The 19,577-nt window shown below is 37.7% G+C and overlaps 1 protein-coding gene across 8 annotated transcripts in view; it reads left to right on the top strand.

Moving 5' to 3' along the window:
• The window catches only part of ARVCF (ARVCF delta catenin family member), a 245,730-nt gene that overhangs the window by 15,315 nt on the left and 210,838 nt on the right, over nt 1-19,577 (top strand). The window contains exon 1 of one of the 8 annotated variants that reach the window (XM_054288895.1): nt 5,410-5,429. The exons of the other annotated variants lie outside the window; for them this stretch is intronic. The gene's annotated coding sequence lies outside the window, so the exon portion shown is untranslated. Of the gene's footprint in view, nt 1-5,409; nt 5,430-19,577 lie in introns of those variants that run through there. 8 annotated transcript variants of the gene reach the window in all.

Raw genomic sequence — 19,577 nt, 5'->3', positions numbered from 1 at the left:
GCAAAAGAAAATAACTTTAGAGGTGAAAGGGAATAAAGTAATAGGAACAGTTGATGTTATCTTTCATCACACAGCCTCACTACTTGCTTAAAATGAGGTAAAAAGGTATAAAGCAATCAAATTAAATGCTGTTTGTGGAGACATGACAAACATGTATCTATTTTTATTCTGCAGTATATTTGTGAAGGTAAGGAATGTATAGCTTTGAAAATTTTCCTGCTTTTTATACGCTGAAGATTCAAACAGTACTAATTGTCCTATCATTACCAAAGGGCTTTTTTACAGAGTTCATGTCTAAGACTGATTTCTTGTTTCAGAAGTGAGGTATTCTCTGTGTTCCTTTTAAAGAGCATGTCACCCTTAATCAGGAGAGCCATACATTTTCAGAATGATGGTGCTTTCAATTTATTGCTTGTCAGCCCTAAAGAATGCTAGTCATTTTCTTTACAAGTGCAACTCATTGACTGAAACTGCTAACTTATAAAGCAATTTTAGGTTTATTTTGATTGGTTATTGGTTTGTGGCTTTTAATGATGAGATTGGATTGCATTTCTGTGCATTAGACATTGTGGTGGAAAATCTGGAAAGTTGGAGCCGTTTGGAACTGCTCTTACTCCCACTGAGGTCAGCAGTAGCATTTCTGTGGCTTTCAGTGGGAGTAACATTATACTGTCTGAATGTGAAGACTTTTCTTTCAAAAACCACTTATAATAGTCTGCTTTAGTTAGGGTTACATGAAAACTAAGTAACTATTGTACTGCTTGTTTATGGAAAAAAAAGATATTTCCTAAGTAGGAGAAAGAAGTTGTAACCATTTCTGTTGTGCCAGCATATTGGGTTTTTTAGTACCTGCAGCTCTGGAAGTCGTAGAACAAAACTAGTTTTGATTATATCCTCCAGTGTGTTTTATTATATTGTCTGTGGGAGTAGATTTGAGCAAGCTGAATGCCTCTCACAGGGCAGGGAGTGCTGCAGGATGAGTCCTTTCAGGTATTAATGCTCATGTAAACAGGGAATCTGGATTGGAGAGCAAGTGTCATCTGAATATATGCAGTTTTCAAAACTGCGTGTTAGTTCTCAACTTTCCCTTGAAAGTTAATTATTATTAGTGGCATTTTCACAGATGTCAGTTAAGAAAAAGCTTTTTTTCTACAGAGGTGAACATTTCAAAATGTGAGATGCTATGTTTGCTATGCAGTAATTGTCAAAAGAATTTTTTAAGCCCTTCTATGAAGATGCTATTGCAAGTGAACTTGGCATAAGAGCTTCTACCCCATGGTTGCCCAAAAAAGATTTCTTAAACATCAGAAATAAATGCCTTTTCAGAAATCAATACTAAATAGTCATTTCCAGAACTGTAGTTGTGTGATTTAAATGGTCAGTTTTGCTTGCAGTATACAAAATGGAGTTGACTTGATTTGAAATGTGTTCAGGCTGCCAGATTTCAGACCTCAGCCATCCAGAATGGGTGTTTTTAAGCTGTTAAGAACATTTTTTTTTCCTTGTAATTAATTTGCTTTCCTTAATTCATTGCTTGTGGATTTATGGCTGCTTATTTTGGGTTTCTAACATATTTTCTGGAATGATCAAGAGTGATGAATTAATCTTAATTGATGGATTACTATACATTAATCAAACTCTTACTTAATAAGCTTGATATTTCTTGCAAGTAAGCTATTTCTTAAAAACACTGTCTGTAGATAAGTTTATTAAATTAAGACTTGAGCATATTAGAGTCTGTCACATATGGGAAGCACAAGTTATGACCCAAATACTCAAATTACCCCAAGTTAGCATTTTGTTTTATGAGCATTTGCAGCACAAACAAATCTGAACTAAATAATTTTAGAATGGAATTTCCCCTCCATATATTGTAGATGTTAATTAGGGATTTTTTTGTCTGTGGGTCTTGGAGATTATTTTTATCTGGTTTATCTGATGCCAAGTCTATTTATCTCGAATGGGAAGTTTTACTTTTGTCTCTGCATGACATGGTTTACAAACTAAGTCTGATGACTCTGTGTTGTGTGCCTGAGAATTTACCTCTACATGATTATCATTAATTAATGATCATAGAAGCTTTCCAGCATTGTGCTGAGTCCTACTTTTGCCTTCACTGTTATCCACACCATGGTAGTGCCTTTGGTGGTGTTGAATAGCTGTAAAAAGTACATTGGATTCTCATTTACAATATGCATAGATGTATTAAATTAATAGTTTAGGGAGCATCAGAACTACTGAAATACTGAATACTCCAACAGGAAGATTTTTTTTTTTAGGATGTCTATTAAATCTTTGCAAAATTCTTAACCTCTCTGAAGAAGAATTTCATTGAATTGCCTGGCTAAGGTTGGCCTTAGAAGTCTGTGTGATCCATCATTGTGCGCTGTCCTGCTTTCTGCTTCATGGCTTGGGGGAAACCTGCTTCATCTGAGATGCATTAGTATTCAAACCCTGGATGCTTTTCTGGACTCAGAGGACTGATAATCTGTATTTGGGATATGCATGTGGAAACATGCTAATGCAGACCTGTCAATGGAGCTGTTCCTCTCTGCACACATTAGTATTGAAAACAAATATTAACTTCTGATCCTTGAGATTCAGCTGCCAGTGTCTGTGTTCTGGTCAAATGTGCAGTGCAGTTCCTCTGTCTTATCTTTGCTGACATATTCCCAGATGCCATACCAAATTTCCCCATATGGATCCAATGAGGAGATAACAAGTTTAGAATTTAATCTGTACTTGCAAAGCAGGAGTCATGGTAGGCCTTAATATTCATTCATTGTTCATGGAGACATCTCTGGCAAGATGGAATAAGATGGGCATGGTCTAGTAAAACTACAGTGAATAAAGCTTTAGGTCCCAATCTCTTGATTGAAATTTCTTACAGCAACATCTCTATAGAATTGAAAGACATAAATATTAGGCAAATTTTCTCCTTTGATTTAGGTTCATTAAGGGCCTTTCCAAGCAGATGAAGGAAACTTGGATGGTGAAAATAATTAAACCAAAGAGATGAAGCATTATGTTAGAAAAATGTTAAAAGGCCTGCTTCTTAGTAAGCCAGAAACATCCTCACAGACCAGATACAGATGGAATTGAAATGTAATCAATTTAGCTCCTGCACCATCCCATGGTGACTGTTTTTTAAGTTTTCCTTCAGGTGTTAAAAAGTATACTTCATACAAGAGGACAGACTTTTTTTTTTTTGCTTTGGGCTACCTTCTTGATTTCTTGTACTTTCAGTATTATTCTTCCGTCATAAACTTTCATGCTTTATGGTAAGCAATGTTTATTTTTAATTTACTTTATATGGTGTAAAAAGCTGAGCTTCAACAGGGATGTACATAGAAGAAGTCTTCTGAAACTGACTTGCAACTGTGCTGTAGAAATGTGTTGGAAATTGTCAGGAAGAATTTTGTGAGACTTTATCTTGCACAACTTAAAAAAAGGGTTTTCCTGTTAAAAACCTCATGACTTCACTGAATTTTGAGATAGGTTGTAAAATATCTACCTAGTGATGTCAAGAGCATTTGGACTCTAATAAAACAGTCCCCTTTGCATTTTAGATTTAAAGCTGAATTTTTCCTCCATCTGGAGGGTTATGCATGAACAACTGCAGAGATGTGTTGTTCCATGAGAGTTCTGGCAGGGATAGTTTCCCTGGAATGGTGCACTCAGGAACAGAAGGGAAACGTGCCCTGATCTGTCTCAGAAGCTTAAAGCATCGCTTGTTCCTCCTCTCCTTCCTGAATTCCAGTAATTGTTGTAGCTTCAGATCGCCCACATCAGTAGAAAAGAAGACTTTGTTTCTTGCCACTGCTCCCTACCACTGCCAAGATGGACCCAGGGCATTTTTGATTGTGGGTATGAGGGCATATTTATCTCATTAAAATGATCGTTATCATATCCTTTTGTTGGCATTATCTTCAGCATGTTCTTTCTTTTAATTGAATTGTAGCTTATTGTATGGCAGTTCTTTTGCTTTCCTGAAGTGTTTCTTCTCCTTAAGATGGATATCTGTACAGAATCTGAACTGACAGCTGACAGAAGATTGACTTCATAATGCTGTAATGGATTGCAGTACTTCTTGTTTTGAGCATTTCTTCTCTTGGCACTAGGATTTGTGAAAATATTTGCTGGGAGTTTTTTTCATGTTTTTCTATATACATGTATAGGATGATATTTTGGCACAAAAATGTTACACTTCGTTTAGTGACAAAGAAAATTTTCAGCATTCTTGGAGAAAGTTGGTATGTTTGATAGTTGCACGTCACTCTCAGGGTATTTATAGGTACAGGGGGCAGCACAAAGATTAGATGCTTTCCAGCATGTGTTAATGCAGTATTATATCTTTCAAAAAGGTTTTTTATGGAGCTGAGTTTAGAAGTATGTTTGAAAACAGCCTTGTCACACATGTCATCAAGGTCAGAAGGGAGAGAAAGCAGACATTTCAATGTTCCAACTGAGTTTTGTGAAAGGACTGTAGAATGTTAGTGCTTGCTAACCAGTGAACCAGTCTCTTCATGCCTCTTCAGCAGTCCTGCAGTAGAGATGATGCAGTTTATCCTGTTCCATGAAATTTTGAGCTTTCACTGCTTGGGACTTGAAAGTTAAACTTTCAGGTACTATAGTTGATAAAAGCCACTGATTGATTATGAACCCAAAGTGGCACCATATGAAAGCCTGGAGTGCAAGGTGTGGAAAAGTCCTCAAGTGAGGTTGGAAGTGTGGTATCTATACTTGGAAATTCTCTAGTTGTTGATGTAGTGGAGAACAGTGGTTCATTCTTGCTATTTATAGACAATGGAGGCTTTTTTTGGCATTTTTCTCGTGGTTTTCCACCATGAGTTCTGGAGAAACATGAACAAGTTCCATGTTGTAGCACCTCATTGGTGGTGAATACAGTTCATTCCTTGGAGTGCTGCTTTAGAACACGTTTTAATTTCAAATAAATATCCAACTGAAAAACACTTTGCTGAGTACTGGACCTAATTAACACTATCATTAGATATTTCTGCATTTAGTAATTTAAGCTTATTACTTACAGTTTTAGGCAGCTGATGTGCATGTTGGTAGCATTCAGGTGTTAATTAAAAAACACATAAGTAAGTAAACATCAGTTAGATCAGTTAGATTAATGCTATGCCCCCAGACCTGGAGGTGTGCAGCCTCATCAAAACCAGACTTTCTGTAATACCCTTTGTGTGTCAGTGACATTGAATGATAATGCTGCTTTGTATTATTCTTATAGCTTGAGAAAAAAAAATCTACTGGTTTATTTGATTTATTCCAGACTTAAACCACTGTAGAAGCATACTGCTGCTGTGTAAACCTTTCTGCCAGCAGGTGGAAATGTATATACCACTCATCCTTTGACTTATGTCTTTCACTGGCTGATGTTTCTTCTCCAATTGCTGAAGTTGAAGGTCAGTAAAAATCCTATTTAAAATTTTAACATAATGGATCTTGCTATGCCAGAACTTGCAAATTCTTCTCTTTAACAGCAACTGGAGAGTCTAGACTTTCTGGAAGGCAGGAATACTGGAATGGTGTTCTGTATTAGCCACTACCAGTAATTAAAAGCTGTAAGCATTGGTTAAGATACCTGTGGTAAGTTTCTGGAATGATTTTCTGTGGAATGGGGATCTCTGTTGACCTTGGAACTGCTGGATTGCAGTCAATATACCTGTGATATAGTACTAAGCACATACAAGCATGATCTTTGCTAATGAGTTTGTAATTGACACAAAGCTTCACTGGCTTTTCATGGCAGTCTTTGCTGTTTGGAATTCAGAAATAGTCATGCTATTCTGGCACAGCAGGACATTTAATTGAAAATAACATCATGGAAGTAATTTTTCCCATTAGACTTTACATAAGATCTGAATTAGATCCTAGCTTTGTATTTGAGATAGAATTTTTGTATTATTTCCTTTACTATATAAATATTGTATGGTAAAGAGTTGCTGTTATTTATGCCATTTCAGTGGAAAGTCAGAATTTCAGGTCAAGCAGAGTTGTGGGATAATACGCTTGACAAGGCACTAGGTGAGATATTGTAGATCCAGTTTTTAAGCACTAAAAGACTGAAGAAGATTGTACTTAAGGCTAGAAGAAGACTATTAGAGGCATTGATACTTGATGTTCTAAAGGCAAATTCTGGAATGAAATTTGAAAGGCTTCGAATGCTGGATGATGGTGGAAGCAAGGGCTAGAGTACAAGTCTGGAGTTACAAAATGGCTAAAATAGCTGTTTATTTTTATTGTAAGTGATGACATTTGCAATACAGCATTCAGGTGGTATCAAAGCTACAGTGAAGGAAACTAAATAAGAAAATTCATGGGATTTTGAAGATACCATTCTGCATTTCTTTACTGTCTGTAATCCCACTGGAAGGTGAATTCTCTTAATATGGGAGAGCTTGCACATTCATACTGTGTTAGGAACTCTCAGGCTGAGCTAAAACTACTGCCTGTACTCAGTGCTGTGCATGATATTTCTGGGCTGGAAGGAAAGAGTTACACATAAACTTAGAGCCTGTGGAAAAAAGGTCTTCACTCACAATGGAATTTGTCAAGCAGACACAGATATGCCATGGAATTTTTCACACTTGCTAATGGCTAATGGACTGTCTGGCAGCTCAGTTTAACTATGAAAACTCTTGCCTTCCTTTTTTCTGTATAGCCCCACATGAGGAGAGAGCATTGCTGCATCATCCAGTGCTTTTGGGGTGTTATACTGAGAGCTTCCCACTCTGATTAACTTCTGAGAACAGGCAGCTCACAGCATAACATTGTTCTCTTTTTTTAAATTTATTTTCCACTCTACTTTCCTGTTTGATTAATCTTACAGCTATTTTTGCCTGAAACACAGAATTATTTCTCTGTACAGCTCTCATTGAGAGATCCAAAGGGCTTCTTTCCTAGTATACCACAATTAAATAGGAAAAGGTTATCTGGCCTTTCTGAGAACTCATTTAAAATGAAGGAATAAAAATATTGTTTCAATTTTCTTTTTTCTGAATAACAACGTGCGGAGATTACATTTTGCACCTTGGTCCAAAATCCAATCAATTCTTTTTATTTCTGTATGCCATGTAATTCCTTGGCATTTGAAGAAGATGACACTGGAAAACAGTGCATATGGGTTGGGATTTTTTCTGTCTATAAGCAAGTTATTTTGATGTAATGAATAGAAGCCGATCCTCTGTCAGAAAGAGTTGATCAAATGTGAATTAAATAACCAGACTGTATTAAAGTCTGTGACTAAAATGGTAAATGTTAATATGATTCCTTCAAAACCATAGGTATAAAATATAGTAGATAAAAATTTATATGGTCTGCTAAAGTCAAGTTAATTGGAAGAAGGGCAGTGCAGAAGTGGGTGGCATTTTGTTTTGTCATATTGTGACCACAGGGTGTTTCAGAATAGTTTGAGTTTGTTAAAAGGCAGATTTTGCTGGAAGGGATAAATGCAGGATTGTGTTTTGTCAATTTCTAATAGGAGTGGAATTTCATTAGCACTACTATTCATTTGTGTTGTGGGAGGAAGAGTAAAATAGATTCTCATTGACTTAAAATGTCACTGTCAATTCTGGCTGCTGGAATTCTCTGCAGTTTGTTGGCTGAATATATGAAAGAAAATAGGACTATGGGTCAGCCCTGTTCAGTCTAATTAGGATCCGTGAGGTTTTGTGTGGGCTTATACATTTGTGGGTTTTGTTGTTGTAGTTGTATAACATTGTGCTTTTGTCTTTTCTTCTAACACCCACATGCTCTTTGCTTTCTGTTAGTGCTTCATATTTATTTCTGTAATGCAAACTCTCCTCTTGATTGCAGAAGCATAATTTGTTGTGCCCATACTTCATCCCTTTCTGTCCCTGATCTCTTGGAAAGTCCTTTACATTTCTTTGCTTGGTCTACCCAACATAATGTTTACGTGATTTTCTTGTCCCACTGCTGACAGTCCTTTCTTCAGTGTTTTTCTCGAGCTTGTGTTTATCATCTCCTTCAAAGAGCTGTACGACAAATCTACGTATCCCTATTTCTGTCTCTGCACTCATTTTTCTTCTGTTCTGTCTTTCTAAGCTGTGTTCTTGTCACAAATTTCAGAATACTCCTTATAGGGCAGCCTTTGAAATCAAAGTCTGCATACTGGCAGGAAGATACATGTGATTAGTTTCTGCTTTGGCTTAAATAGAAGAATTACCATCTCTGCCAGTTTCAAACACATAGACTTGCAAGCTGGCTTCTAAATTCTAAACTTCTTGGAATAAGGTTTCTTATCATCTTTTGTTTTGGTAGAAATACTTATAAAGATTACTGGAAAATTCTGTCCTCCCTGCTTAAAGTGACAGATACTGATATAGAATTTCCTGCTAGTTGTTATGAACAGCCTTCAAATTATGACTGCCATGAAATTCTGTACTAGTGCACAGTGAAGCGACTTGAAAACAAAGCTAATGAACTCAGAAATTCAGAAATACTTGTTGTTAATCTTGCATTCAGAAGTACCACATTAGCTGAAAATCACTTCAGCTTCTTGTGACTTTTTGGTCCTGTAACTTGTAAAGATAAAGTGTCATTCTCCTGCAATCATTTTCTTATCTTAAAAAAGAAAATTATGTGAGGAAAGGCTTTCGTTTATAGATGATCAATCTCCCCATCAAAATTTGTAATAACTACGTTATTTTTTAAACTTGCAGAATAACTGCCTACATTCCCTCTTCTAATAACCTCAACAACAGTTATATTACCTAAAATTACAAGATTTCATTGCTTGTTAATTGATATTTTTAAAGTTACTATCAGGTATTGAAGACCTCATCTTTACAGGTCTTTTGAGGAAAAATGAGGTGTCCCTGCAAGCACTTGGGTACTTCCTCTTCACTTCAGAGAGAAAAGTTTGATGTCTTTATAGGAGCAGCTGTTAATGGCAGCATGTTCAACAAGGAGGGTTATTTTTCTGACTCCAAAAGAGCACATTTTAGACATAAACAATTACAAATACAAGTATTGTTAATCCCCCAATTGTTCTATAGTAAGTAAAGTCTAGCACTTCCTTTTTAAAATACGGCTTTAGTTGAACTACTGCTTCTCAAAATATTTCCACTTATCTCTGAAGTCCTAATTATGGTATTCATCATATTTGAATATAATTGCTGCACTTTGCATTCTGTTCAAGTCATAGGACTTCAGTAAGGAATTAATTTCAGCTATTGCTTTCTTGCCTGCTGGAATCTGAATTTTGGACTTCATCTCCTTTGGTTTTTATCAGTTACAGTGTAATGTTTCTAATGAGGCTGTCTCATGCATAGAGTATTACTCTGAAATGGAACTAGACATTTACAAAATAATAAGTAAACACAATGTAGGTGGTTTATAGGTGGTTATCAAGTGCACAGAGATTTCGGGATACAGCAGCTATAACAGCTCCATGTTAATCCTGTTGTATACAAATTCTCCTAAATTATTTCATCTCTTTTGAGAAAAATATTATCTCTGTATAACAAGACTTAATTAATACTTGTCAAGTGCTTGAGGTGCTCTGCTTTACAAAAGGTATTGCTGGGTAGTTAAAAATATTTATTCTAGTGGGTGCAATAATAATGAGTAGAACAGACCAGTAATAAACACATGCCTCTCTCACATGTCCTGAAAGAATTCAAACACTCAAAAAATAAATTGGAATATTTAAAGACTTGTGCTCCTCGTAGATGAGGACTTTATGGAGCATTTTCAAAAGCTTGATAAATGCAATAAACTACAGATGCATCAGCTTGTTCACTGTGTGCTGCCAATCACACAGAAATTGGGACGAAGCTTTGAAGTAATGTAGGACTATATAATAATATTATTCTGTGCCTTTTTGGAATGTGTGACCTCTTCATGGAAAGAATTGCACATCTGCACTCTAAAGTTTGGAACTGATTAGAAAAGAGTTGCTAAGCCCAGTCATTTTTTATTACAACCATGTTGATTTATGTATTTAAATGTAACAAATTTCCTCCTAAAAATAATTAGTGTTTGTGTTTTGTCCCTCTTTATTTGATGTGGAAAAGCTTTCTCTGATGGGTAAAATTGTCCTGATTTCCACCAAAGTGAACATCACGAATAGCTGCTCATTTTGGAGCAGTAGAGTTTGAGCTCTCATCAGTGAGAGCTTTAATGGAACATGATGATGCTTGACCTTGTTGTCCCTGCCACCTTTCCCTTTTCCTTATCTCTACTGAAGAAGAGAGAGTGAATTTTGGGAGATGTTGCTCACAGTAAATTTCTGTCTTGCTGCTTCCCCAGTGCTGGGTCCCCTGTGCTGCTGCTGAGCCGTGCCTGGTGCTCTCTGCTTTGCTGGGCAGTGCCATTCCTGCTGCACACGCTGACACAGGAGTGGGCAAGGCAAAGGCGCTGCAATAGAGAATGGGGCCTGGGAGGTTGGTGGAGCATCCCCAGCTCTCCCCACCAGCCCAGGGTGAAGACAGGCTCAGCACATGCTGAGCACAAATCATTCTGAGGCTCTGTGCACATTTTTCTCTTCTTTATCAGCCTTTTATGGGATGCTGTGAAGTTTCTTAGTCCTTGGGTATTATTTCCACGTGCAGCCTTGCAGCTGAGCAATTGTAGCAATACCAGAGTTCAATTTAACAGTATTTCTTCAGGAGCTTGGGTCCTTGACTGATTTGTAGAGGACAAATGAAAAGAGCAATTGCAAATGGGTTTCTGTGCTATTAGAGCTCTAAACAGCCTTCCCTCTTGGCTGTGTGTCAGATCATACCTCAAGGAGGGATGGGTGAGCTATGAACCTTAAAAAGATTTAAATACATAAGTGCAGGGTCAACTTTTCGTATCAGTGGGTGTCTTTAGCTGGTCTTGAAGTGCTCAGCAGTAATAATTTTCTTTAGTATTTTCAGGTAGCATTGAAGGTGGTAATTGAATAGCAAGCGTTTTGAGTTCTTACCTTTCTTAATAATATTTCCCCATAATTTACTTAAATTCACTATAGAACCTCGATTTTGGATTAATTTTAAAGAAAACATCATTGCAGCTTGTTGTGCTGTGGGGAAGATTTATCTCTAGTATATCAATAGCTGCACAAAACCTGGTAAGTCAGAGAGTGAACCAAGCCAGGAGAGGAAGAGGTTGTTAGGAAGATCTTTTAAAGGAGAGACATTAGCATACAACCTCCTTCATTACTCAGCTATTTTAGGGTATTCCATCAGTGCATAACATTAATCAAGGGAAAGAGAGCTACTTGCTTGTGGCCTCTACCCTGTAGATCCTTGAAGCTGTGTAACCTCTCTAACACAAATTTGTAGAGTCAACCTGTTTCTGGGGCAATCAGTTCCAGCATACTGCAGCAAAGGCCATTCTCCTCAGTGACAGCCCCTTATTTTTTTTTGCTTTATTCCCCTCAGGTGTGCAGAAAGTGGCAGGCTTGAATTGATTCTGGCAAGAAGCCATAAGAGTTGATGTGAGAAGGCTGTCATCTTTTGGTACACAGAAGTGGTTTCTAGATGTGAAATCCATACCCTAATCCTTTGCTTCACCTGGTGTTTCAGTGGCACTACTTGGGTTCAGTCTGTCACTGAAACATTCCTGCTTTGTTGTTTACAGATGGTTCTCTGGCTGATGTATGACTTTGTGAGGAGATGACTGCCTGGTCTCTTCATTTCTCTGATATTTCATGTATGAAAAGGATGTATTGGCCACTACTGAAGAAGTAGCCTTATCAAAGAGAAAAGATAATTACAAATCACCATTAATGTTCTTTGAGGATGGCTAATTGTGAGAAAGTGGGGGGAACAGCAGAATGGAAAAGTTTAAGTGCCAATATCTCTGGCCTCCTGTTTAAGCATCGAGCCTGCCTTGTATAATAAAAGCTATTTATAAATTGCTGCTCTGTTAAACGTGTACAGAATTTTACGATGCATAAATTGGGAAGCGGAGCCAGCGAAGGGACTCAGCAGAATGATGAATGGATGACAGGGTGCAAGACTGAAACTGTGTTTTATTCATGGATTGTGAGGTCAGGAAGAAGAACTGCTGGGAAGGGCTGGCAGTTGAAGGAGAAAGGTACAGAACCCAAGAGATAAAGAATCCAGTAATCTGAGAATTATCAAGCCACATTGTCACACTTCTTTTTGACAGTTACAACTCCAGGTAGTAGCTTCTTATTCTTTTTACTTTTACTTTGCTACATTTTCATGAGTTATTTTTATTCTTTATTCCAGTTCCAATTGCATCACTGTCATCAGCCCCTTCCAGTGTCACAGCCCTAACTCTCCTAAATCTCAGTACTTTATTCTCTTACCTTTTAAGGAACAGGTAAGAAAAGGGTTCTTTTCCCCCCACACACAGACTCACTTTTCTTTTGGTACAGCCACCCATCCCCACCTATTTGCAGTGTAGAAAGTGAGTGATCCTGCAATCCAAAATCATAGTCTTGATCTGGGGCCCAGCTAGAAGTTCATTAATCTGTTCAGTTTGGGCTGAACTTGTCAGGGCTCAAAAGATTGGTAGAGGCTGATAACTCATTAAGGTGCTGTTTAATTTCATTGGTCCTGCAGGTATTCCTGAGCAGAATGCAATTAATGCAAGTTAATTTCAAACACATGAGTTAAGTTCATTGGTTTGCAATCATTATTTGTAGTTTTGTAACAGGATAAGTTCAACCTGCAGGTGGAGTTTATATCCACAAATACTACAGAGTAAAAAACAAATCAAGGCAAGGCTGGAATAGAGCTGCTTTGGACCAATTGATGAAATCTGATTTTCTTTCATAAATTTATTATGGGATCTTCCTGTATTTAATTTAAAATTGGTAGATAGATTGTTTAAGGAATAAGTGGTTGCACTTAAAAAAATATACGTTTTTCTTATGTGTTCTCTGTGTCTTCCATCTGTAAGGATTTCTGCCAAAAAGCATTGGGAAAGAGATTAAACAGGCACTCAAGATAATCACCACACAAAGAAGAATTCCCTTACCTGGTAGCAAATGAGAAAATATATCCTGATTAGTTTTATGGTAGCAGTGGCCTTTAGTTTTCTTCAGATAACTTGTGTAGTATTTAAGAAAACAGGTGAAGTAAACAACTTCAATGTTTGGGAAAATTGCAGTAATTTTTTCATGCAGAAATGCAAAGAGATTAACTTTTACAAGCACCAGTATCCGGACATATTCTTGCCATTGTCACATGGTAATGCTGTAATTTGAATTTAAAAAAAACATAGGCATGCAGCGTTAAATAAAAAGAAAATATTTAATGAATTGATATTTGTCTTCTAAACTATCAGTGATGTTTCTTTTAGGGGAGCATATTTTTGCTAGCTCTTCATTTTATGTGTAAAGGTAATACATATGTATAATATTATTACTAGTGTTAGTACTGCACAATAATCAGAAATAGTTTTCCCACCAGTCTCGATGAAATTGTAAAACTAGGTGTAAGAACCAGCCTTTCAGTTTGCAATTTAAGCAGTACATAAGATATCCCAGGCCATTTTCCACTTTTTTACACATGGAATAGGACTGGGTTTACAGTAGCTGGTAACAGCACTTTTTGGGAACGCTACAAAGATGGCATTGCCTGTTTCCACATATCACAGCTGGCTCACTAAGTGCCATATTTAGTCTTAAGTGCTTTCCCTGCTGTTATTTCCTCCCTGAAAAGTTGATGGTTGAATCAGTCCCTAAAAGCAGGGTGCCCCTGGGAGAAGCTAAGGACACACAGGAAGCAAGCTTAGTCTCAATACAGGTGTTGGCTCATACATGAGCTGGATTTATGTGCTGTAGTGCAATCAGATAAAATGATGAAGTGAAAAGAATTCATTCTTTTAGTGTCTGTTACTTTGTGCTTTCTGTATATGGGATTCTTATGGAAATGAGTGGATATGCAGCATTATGCATTTGGCTTGAAACATGAAGTGGGAAGGAGAGAACATGATGTCTTACACAGAGCTCTGGAAAGAAAGCAAATTGCATGCCTACCTGAAAATAAAAGGCTCACTAGCTTGGTGTTGAATGTGTTTTCCCAAGAAAGCAATTAGGTATTTTAATCCTGAAGTCTATGAAGTATATGCATTACATGTGTCACTTCTGTATACATTGTTTTGCTTCTCTCTGGATTTGACAAATTAGACTTAGTTTGGACCTCAGCCAAATCATATGAGCCAATTTCATGCCTTGTGAGTTATTGAAGGGAATGTTTGATACCTAAAGCTTCAGTTTGCTGGCTCCCCTCCCATTTCTCTTAATCCTTTTGGGAATCTTGGTTATAACTCTCTTTCAGAGGCTAAACAATTTCTGAGCACTGGGTTACTATACCAGTGGAATGGAAGGAATTTTAAATATGATCTCCCTTTCCCCTGACATTTGTCCCTTTCTGGTTTGCGGTCTGCTTTTTGCTAATTCAAGAGAACAACTATGTGAGATCAGAAAGTGCTTTGGTCTTAATGGATCTTAATGTCACAAAAATCACTGTCTGAACTTGGGATCAGAGAATGTTTAGGGCAGTAATTTGAGGGTTTTTTCTGTGTCTCTGCAATATATTTATTAAAGATTCCATGAGCTGTTATCTTACTAAAGCATGTGTTTTCTTTGGCTTGATAAGGTTCCTTACAAAGCAGGGCTGCTGGTTTGCTGCTCTAACAGCAGCATGAGGAAGACAGACAAACAAGTAAATTTGACATGTAATCGTGTTGTTGGAGTAGAATATGCTTTGGTCAAATGTGAGCCTTAATAATAATTTGGGGCTGGTTTTGTTGCATACAATCCAATGAATTATGTGAGTTTGTGAGATGACCTATGTACAAGGGTGATTTTAAGAGCTCTGGAGATGCCTATTAAACTTAGCTTAAAAGCTTTTATTTTTAATGGTTTGTTACCTCTCCTTGTACTTCTATTTTATTTCAGTTTACTAAGGTCTGAAATAGCAAATATTTTAAATGGGAGAAGATATGTAACGATGTACTGAAAACGTGGTTTGTGAACCTCTTTGGAATTTTTTGGGATATAAGTATAAATACAGAAAGTCTGTTAGAGCATTTTGAAGAGTACAAAAGAATAGTTTTCATGGAAAGAAATTATTAATTACATAACCAAGTGAGTGTATTGACCATACTTTAAGAAGTGAGGGTCAAGATTTTACTCAATTTACACAGGATGCTGCATGGAAACAGAATGGAAACAGATTATTTAAAAGTAATTAAAATTGTGTTAATGCTCACCATCTAGAAATGTTTGTATAGCAGCTTTTGCTTTTCCTGCATAGGAGATGACTTCTGTCATCTGTGTTACTGATACAGTGTAGAAAGTTTAATAATAGTGCAGCTTTATTAGTGCATAAATCTCTGTTATGGCAGCATAAATCTCCTATGACAAACTTGAGACAAAATCATATTAATTGTGTCCTTCTATTGACTTCAGCTGAGTCATATACAGATTCTTTGACAAAATTAAATAGGAAGAAATGCAGAGAGGCTGCTTGTCAGCTTCATCTCTGTAGGCAAAGTAAAATAACTTAAAATAGGGAGTAACTGTGCTAACACTTCCTGGAGAGAAGGCGGTGTATAGATATTGATGAATTTGCCTCTTTCATGATCACAAAGTCCTCAACCACATTCCTTGTGTAATCAGCTTTAATGTAGGAAAAAAAGAATCTAGTGTAATATAACCATAGCAATTGAAATTAATATGTTGTAGCTGAGATTCCTGGCAAGATGGGCTGGAAGATGAGGAAAATAATAATCTGTAGCATAAACTCCCCAAGACAAATCTGTATCTCTTCTCAGTGTATGTCACTGCCTGTAGGGAATGTCATCATACTTCCCTCATGTTGCAACTGGCAGCCACTAATACGAACCTTTGGATCAATTGATTCATTTCTGACTGCAGTTGCTTACCCATGGTGCCCTGTAATGAGCTTATTTTCCATAGTGATTGTATTTAGGTGGGGGCAGTGTAGAGAGAAAAAAAACCAACTGGAGGGATTATAAAGAAAGCAAGGAACGTGATTTAAAATCCTTCATGTGGAAAGAGGGGCTTAGAGATTCCTCTTTTTCCTCACTTTTTGCATGGATACTCTTCTAATTTTACTAGTATCTCTAATTAACTAGCTCTGTTCCAGTGGCCTTCAATATATAGGCAGGGATTTGCATGAAACTGAGAAAACTTAAACAGGTTAAAATTTGGCGTTAGCTTCTACTCAGTCTGGTTGTTTTGGTTTTATTATAAAGATTTAGATTCTAAGGATAATTACCACAGCATCTGATGTGGATTAAGATCTGACAGGAGAGCTATTTTTAACCATGCTGCTGAAAGTTACAGTAAATTATTAATAAATTCAGTATCTAATTTGGCAAAACCTGATAATACTTCTCTTCAGTGTTCATAAGCTATGTAGTAGGCTGTTGAAGAGGTTCCTTTAGAAATTATGGAGAAGTAGCAGTTAATACAGGAAAACTACATTCTGTGTCTGAACTGTTTTAGGGTGTAGGTAATCAACTTCAGCATTGTGAATAAAAACCCAGAACAAGTGTGGAACAGTTTTGGTTTTACAGTTATTCCTCATTAGAAGCAGCTTGTCTCCATATATACTGGGAAAAAGGATCTGTATTAATTGCAAGTTCTCAAAAACTTAATTAATTGTTTTTAACAGACTTGTGCTGTGCTACAGAGGTTAGATGTGATGACAAGCAGCATACATTGAGTGAAAGGTGGCAGGGTTGGCATGTGGGACTTGAGGCACTTTAAGAGAAGGATGTAAAAATGCTTCTGATGCCTGGAGCCAGAGACCATCAGTCAGTGACAATCCCTTTCTTATCTCTTGGTATCGCTGCAGCTCCTTGTTCTGAGGCAGAGTTCACCTTTAAGTTCAGACACGTGAACTGTCACCAAGTGTAATCTGGTGTCAAGAGACATCAACTGTTTGTGACCTTGGATGAATCATTTGTCTTATGAGGAACAAAGATGTTATTTAAGTTATTGTATCAAAAAGATGTGTCTGGAGCACATCTCCTGCAGTTCAAGATTATGAGTATATAAGCATTCAGGTATTTTTAGGGACTCCAGTGGGTATTTCCACTCATTCAGCAATCCTTTAATGAAATGTGCTCTCTCTTTCTTCCCTTTAATATGATTAGTCATTTAATAACAAAAATAGATTCAAGAAGTTGTGGGAGAACTCAGAAGTCCTTTGAACAAGTTTAAAATACATCATAACTGTTTTCATCTAGCCTGGCATTTGTCAGCTGCCCTGTCAGCTGTCACCTGCTTTAGCATCTGGGCAAAGCAGAAAGTTTTGAATTACTGTTCTCATGTTTGTGTTTTATCCTGGTTCCTGTTTCCTCCTCCGTATGAGAGCTGATTATTCCTGCTTTTTCATTTCTTGCTGCAAAGTGCAGCATGGCCAAAAACACAGGACCTGGCTTTATAGCTCTCATTCCTATGGAGGTGAATGCTTCATCCTCAAGCAAAGTGCTGGGCAGGAATGATACTTAATATGTGGGATGTTACTGCTGTACAAGAATGCAGGGAATGTTCTGGTATTAACTATTTGTGAAAAAAAGGTCGAATAGGTTCATCTATAAACATACTGAGATTTACAAACCAGAGAAAATGAGGCATTCTTTGCCCTTCATCCCAACATATGCTGATCAGGGCCTGGGGAGTGGGAAACCCAATTCAGCACAGAGGCTGTAAATCATCCCTCTTCCATCTCAGGCAGGTGCTTACTGCAGGGTTTGCTGGCCCAGGCACTCTCAGTTTCTTTTCTCTTGCTTTCTTCCAAGATATTTAAAATGTCCCGGCTTGCTTGCAATTTTCTGTTTGAGTTAGCTCCAGAACAGTTTTGTGTGTCAGGAGACTGAGTTCAGAAGGGTGTCTTGCTGCTTGCTGGGAGTATAGCTGTGCTTTGGTCCCATCACTGCAGAGGGTTCACTCTGAGTGCTCAGTTTTGTGGTACATCTGGTCTAACCCATTGGGCAGTGTACCCAAAAAGCTGTCTCTCTTCTTTCAGTGCTGCTCATGTTTGACAGCAGGAGCACAGGGACAGCTCCTGTCACCACGAGGGAGCTGCTGCCTTGGCTTGGCTGCTACTCCCAGTCACAGGCACAGAAGGAGGAGCCCCCCAGAGCTTTGCCATCAAGGGGAGCTCCTCTTTCTCATCTCTTTTTTGTGAATCTGGCCTTCATTTCACAGCTTTTGTTGCAAGTCTGAAATGGAATATGTCATGTCAAAATGAGATTTTGAGAGGGTTTGAGCAAGAAAAGGAGATATTTCAAATTCAGTTCAATCTGCCGAACCGAGAAATCAATTATTCACACTGCCTGAGTTAGGACATAAAATGAAATAGTGTAATGTCTTCACTTAACTTTTCTTTCAGTAGTTTTAAGCAGAGTATTTTAGCTCAGATGTGGGGTTGGGGGGAGGTGTTGCTGTTGGGGCTTTTTTTGTTAGTTGTGTGTTGTTTTAGGGGGTGGTGTGTGTTTGTTGTTTATGCAGTGGGATCTTTGGGGACTGGAATGTCGAGCATTGGCTGTGTAGGATGGCTCAGTGCTACAGACTAGAGGGGGAAGGACACCTGAATTCCCAAGGCAACATTGTGAACGTGTGTCTGAGTGTGGTATGAAACTGAAGCCCCTCAGGCTGGGATCTGATGAGGGCATGGTCCAGGATGTCGTGGCTGCAGAGCCGACACAAATGAGCTGAACGTGAGTACAAATGTGCTTTCTGTAATGGCTGATCTGTTTCATTATAAGAAAATAGATCACTGAATAGCAAGTCATGTAAAAATTATAAACAATATATATTTGAACAAATTGGTATTTTTCAGATCTAATATAAGGCTCTCAGTGAAAGAAGTTTTTAAATTATAATTTAAAATAATTTTTAGCACCTTTTATGCTGTCTCTGAAAATATGCATCATCAATAGCTGGTATTAAGACAGTGTGTTCTGCATGCTTAGTCTTGCATCAAGCAGTTCATACCCTAAAGGAATATTTGACTTAAGGGAATAGTGCAGCAATTAATTTGAGATAATAACACAACTTTAATGGCTCCTTTTAGTATGTTAGTGAATCTAGAAGGGCTTTAGCAAATCCTTGCAGTCCAAGAGAGTAAAAAGTGACTGTCTGCCCTCCTGAAGACCCATCTATACAGAGATGGAATCATCTTTGTTTCCTTCATTCAGTACCCCAGGCCAGCATGTGTCTCAGGCTCTTGCTGGGATTTAGTGCTGTGGCTTCGAGCTATTTATATTGGGATAGGAAGGAGTAAGCTATTCATAGCTAGGCATGAGTGGAAGGAGATACAGGGAGGCAGAAATGGTGTTGGGATTAGGATCCTTTCAGTGGGCAGTGACTTCATAGCTTTGCAGCTCACTGCACTCCTGTTTGTATTGAACCTTCATTTCCCTGGGGTTATGTCTGCATCTTGTCCAGGATTTGTCATTTCATCCTCAATCCCTTTTTTCCTTGAATTTTTGTCTTCCATTTTCACTTTTCTGTAAGACTCTTCTCCTGATTCATTTCACTCCAGTTTCCTCATAAGTTTTCCCCTCACATGGAAATAATGTTTCTC

This window comes from Melozone crissalis, unplaced genomic scaffold, assembly GCF_028551555.1.
Source record: "Melozone crissalis strain CALT ecotype California unplaced genomic scaffold, PUWL_Pcris_2 ptg000063l_1, whole genome shotgun sequence".
Classification (NCBI taxonomy): Eukaryota; Metazoa; Chordata; class Aves; order Passeriformes; family Passerellidae; genus Melozone; species Melozone crissalis.
The sequence above is the reverse complement of the archived record's forward strand: the minus strand, read 5'-3'. Positions and strand labels throughout refer to the sequence as shown.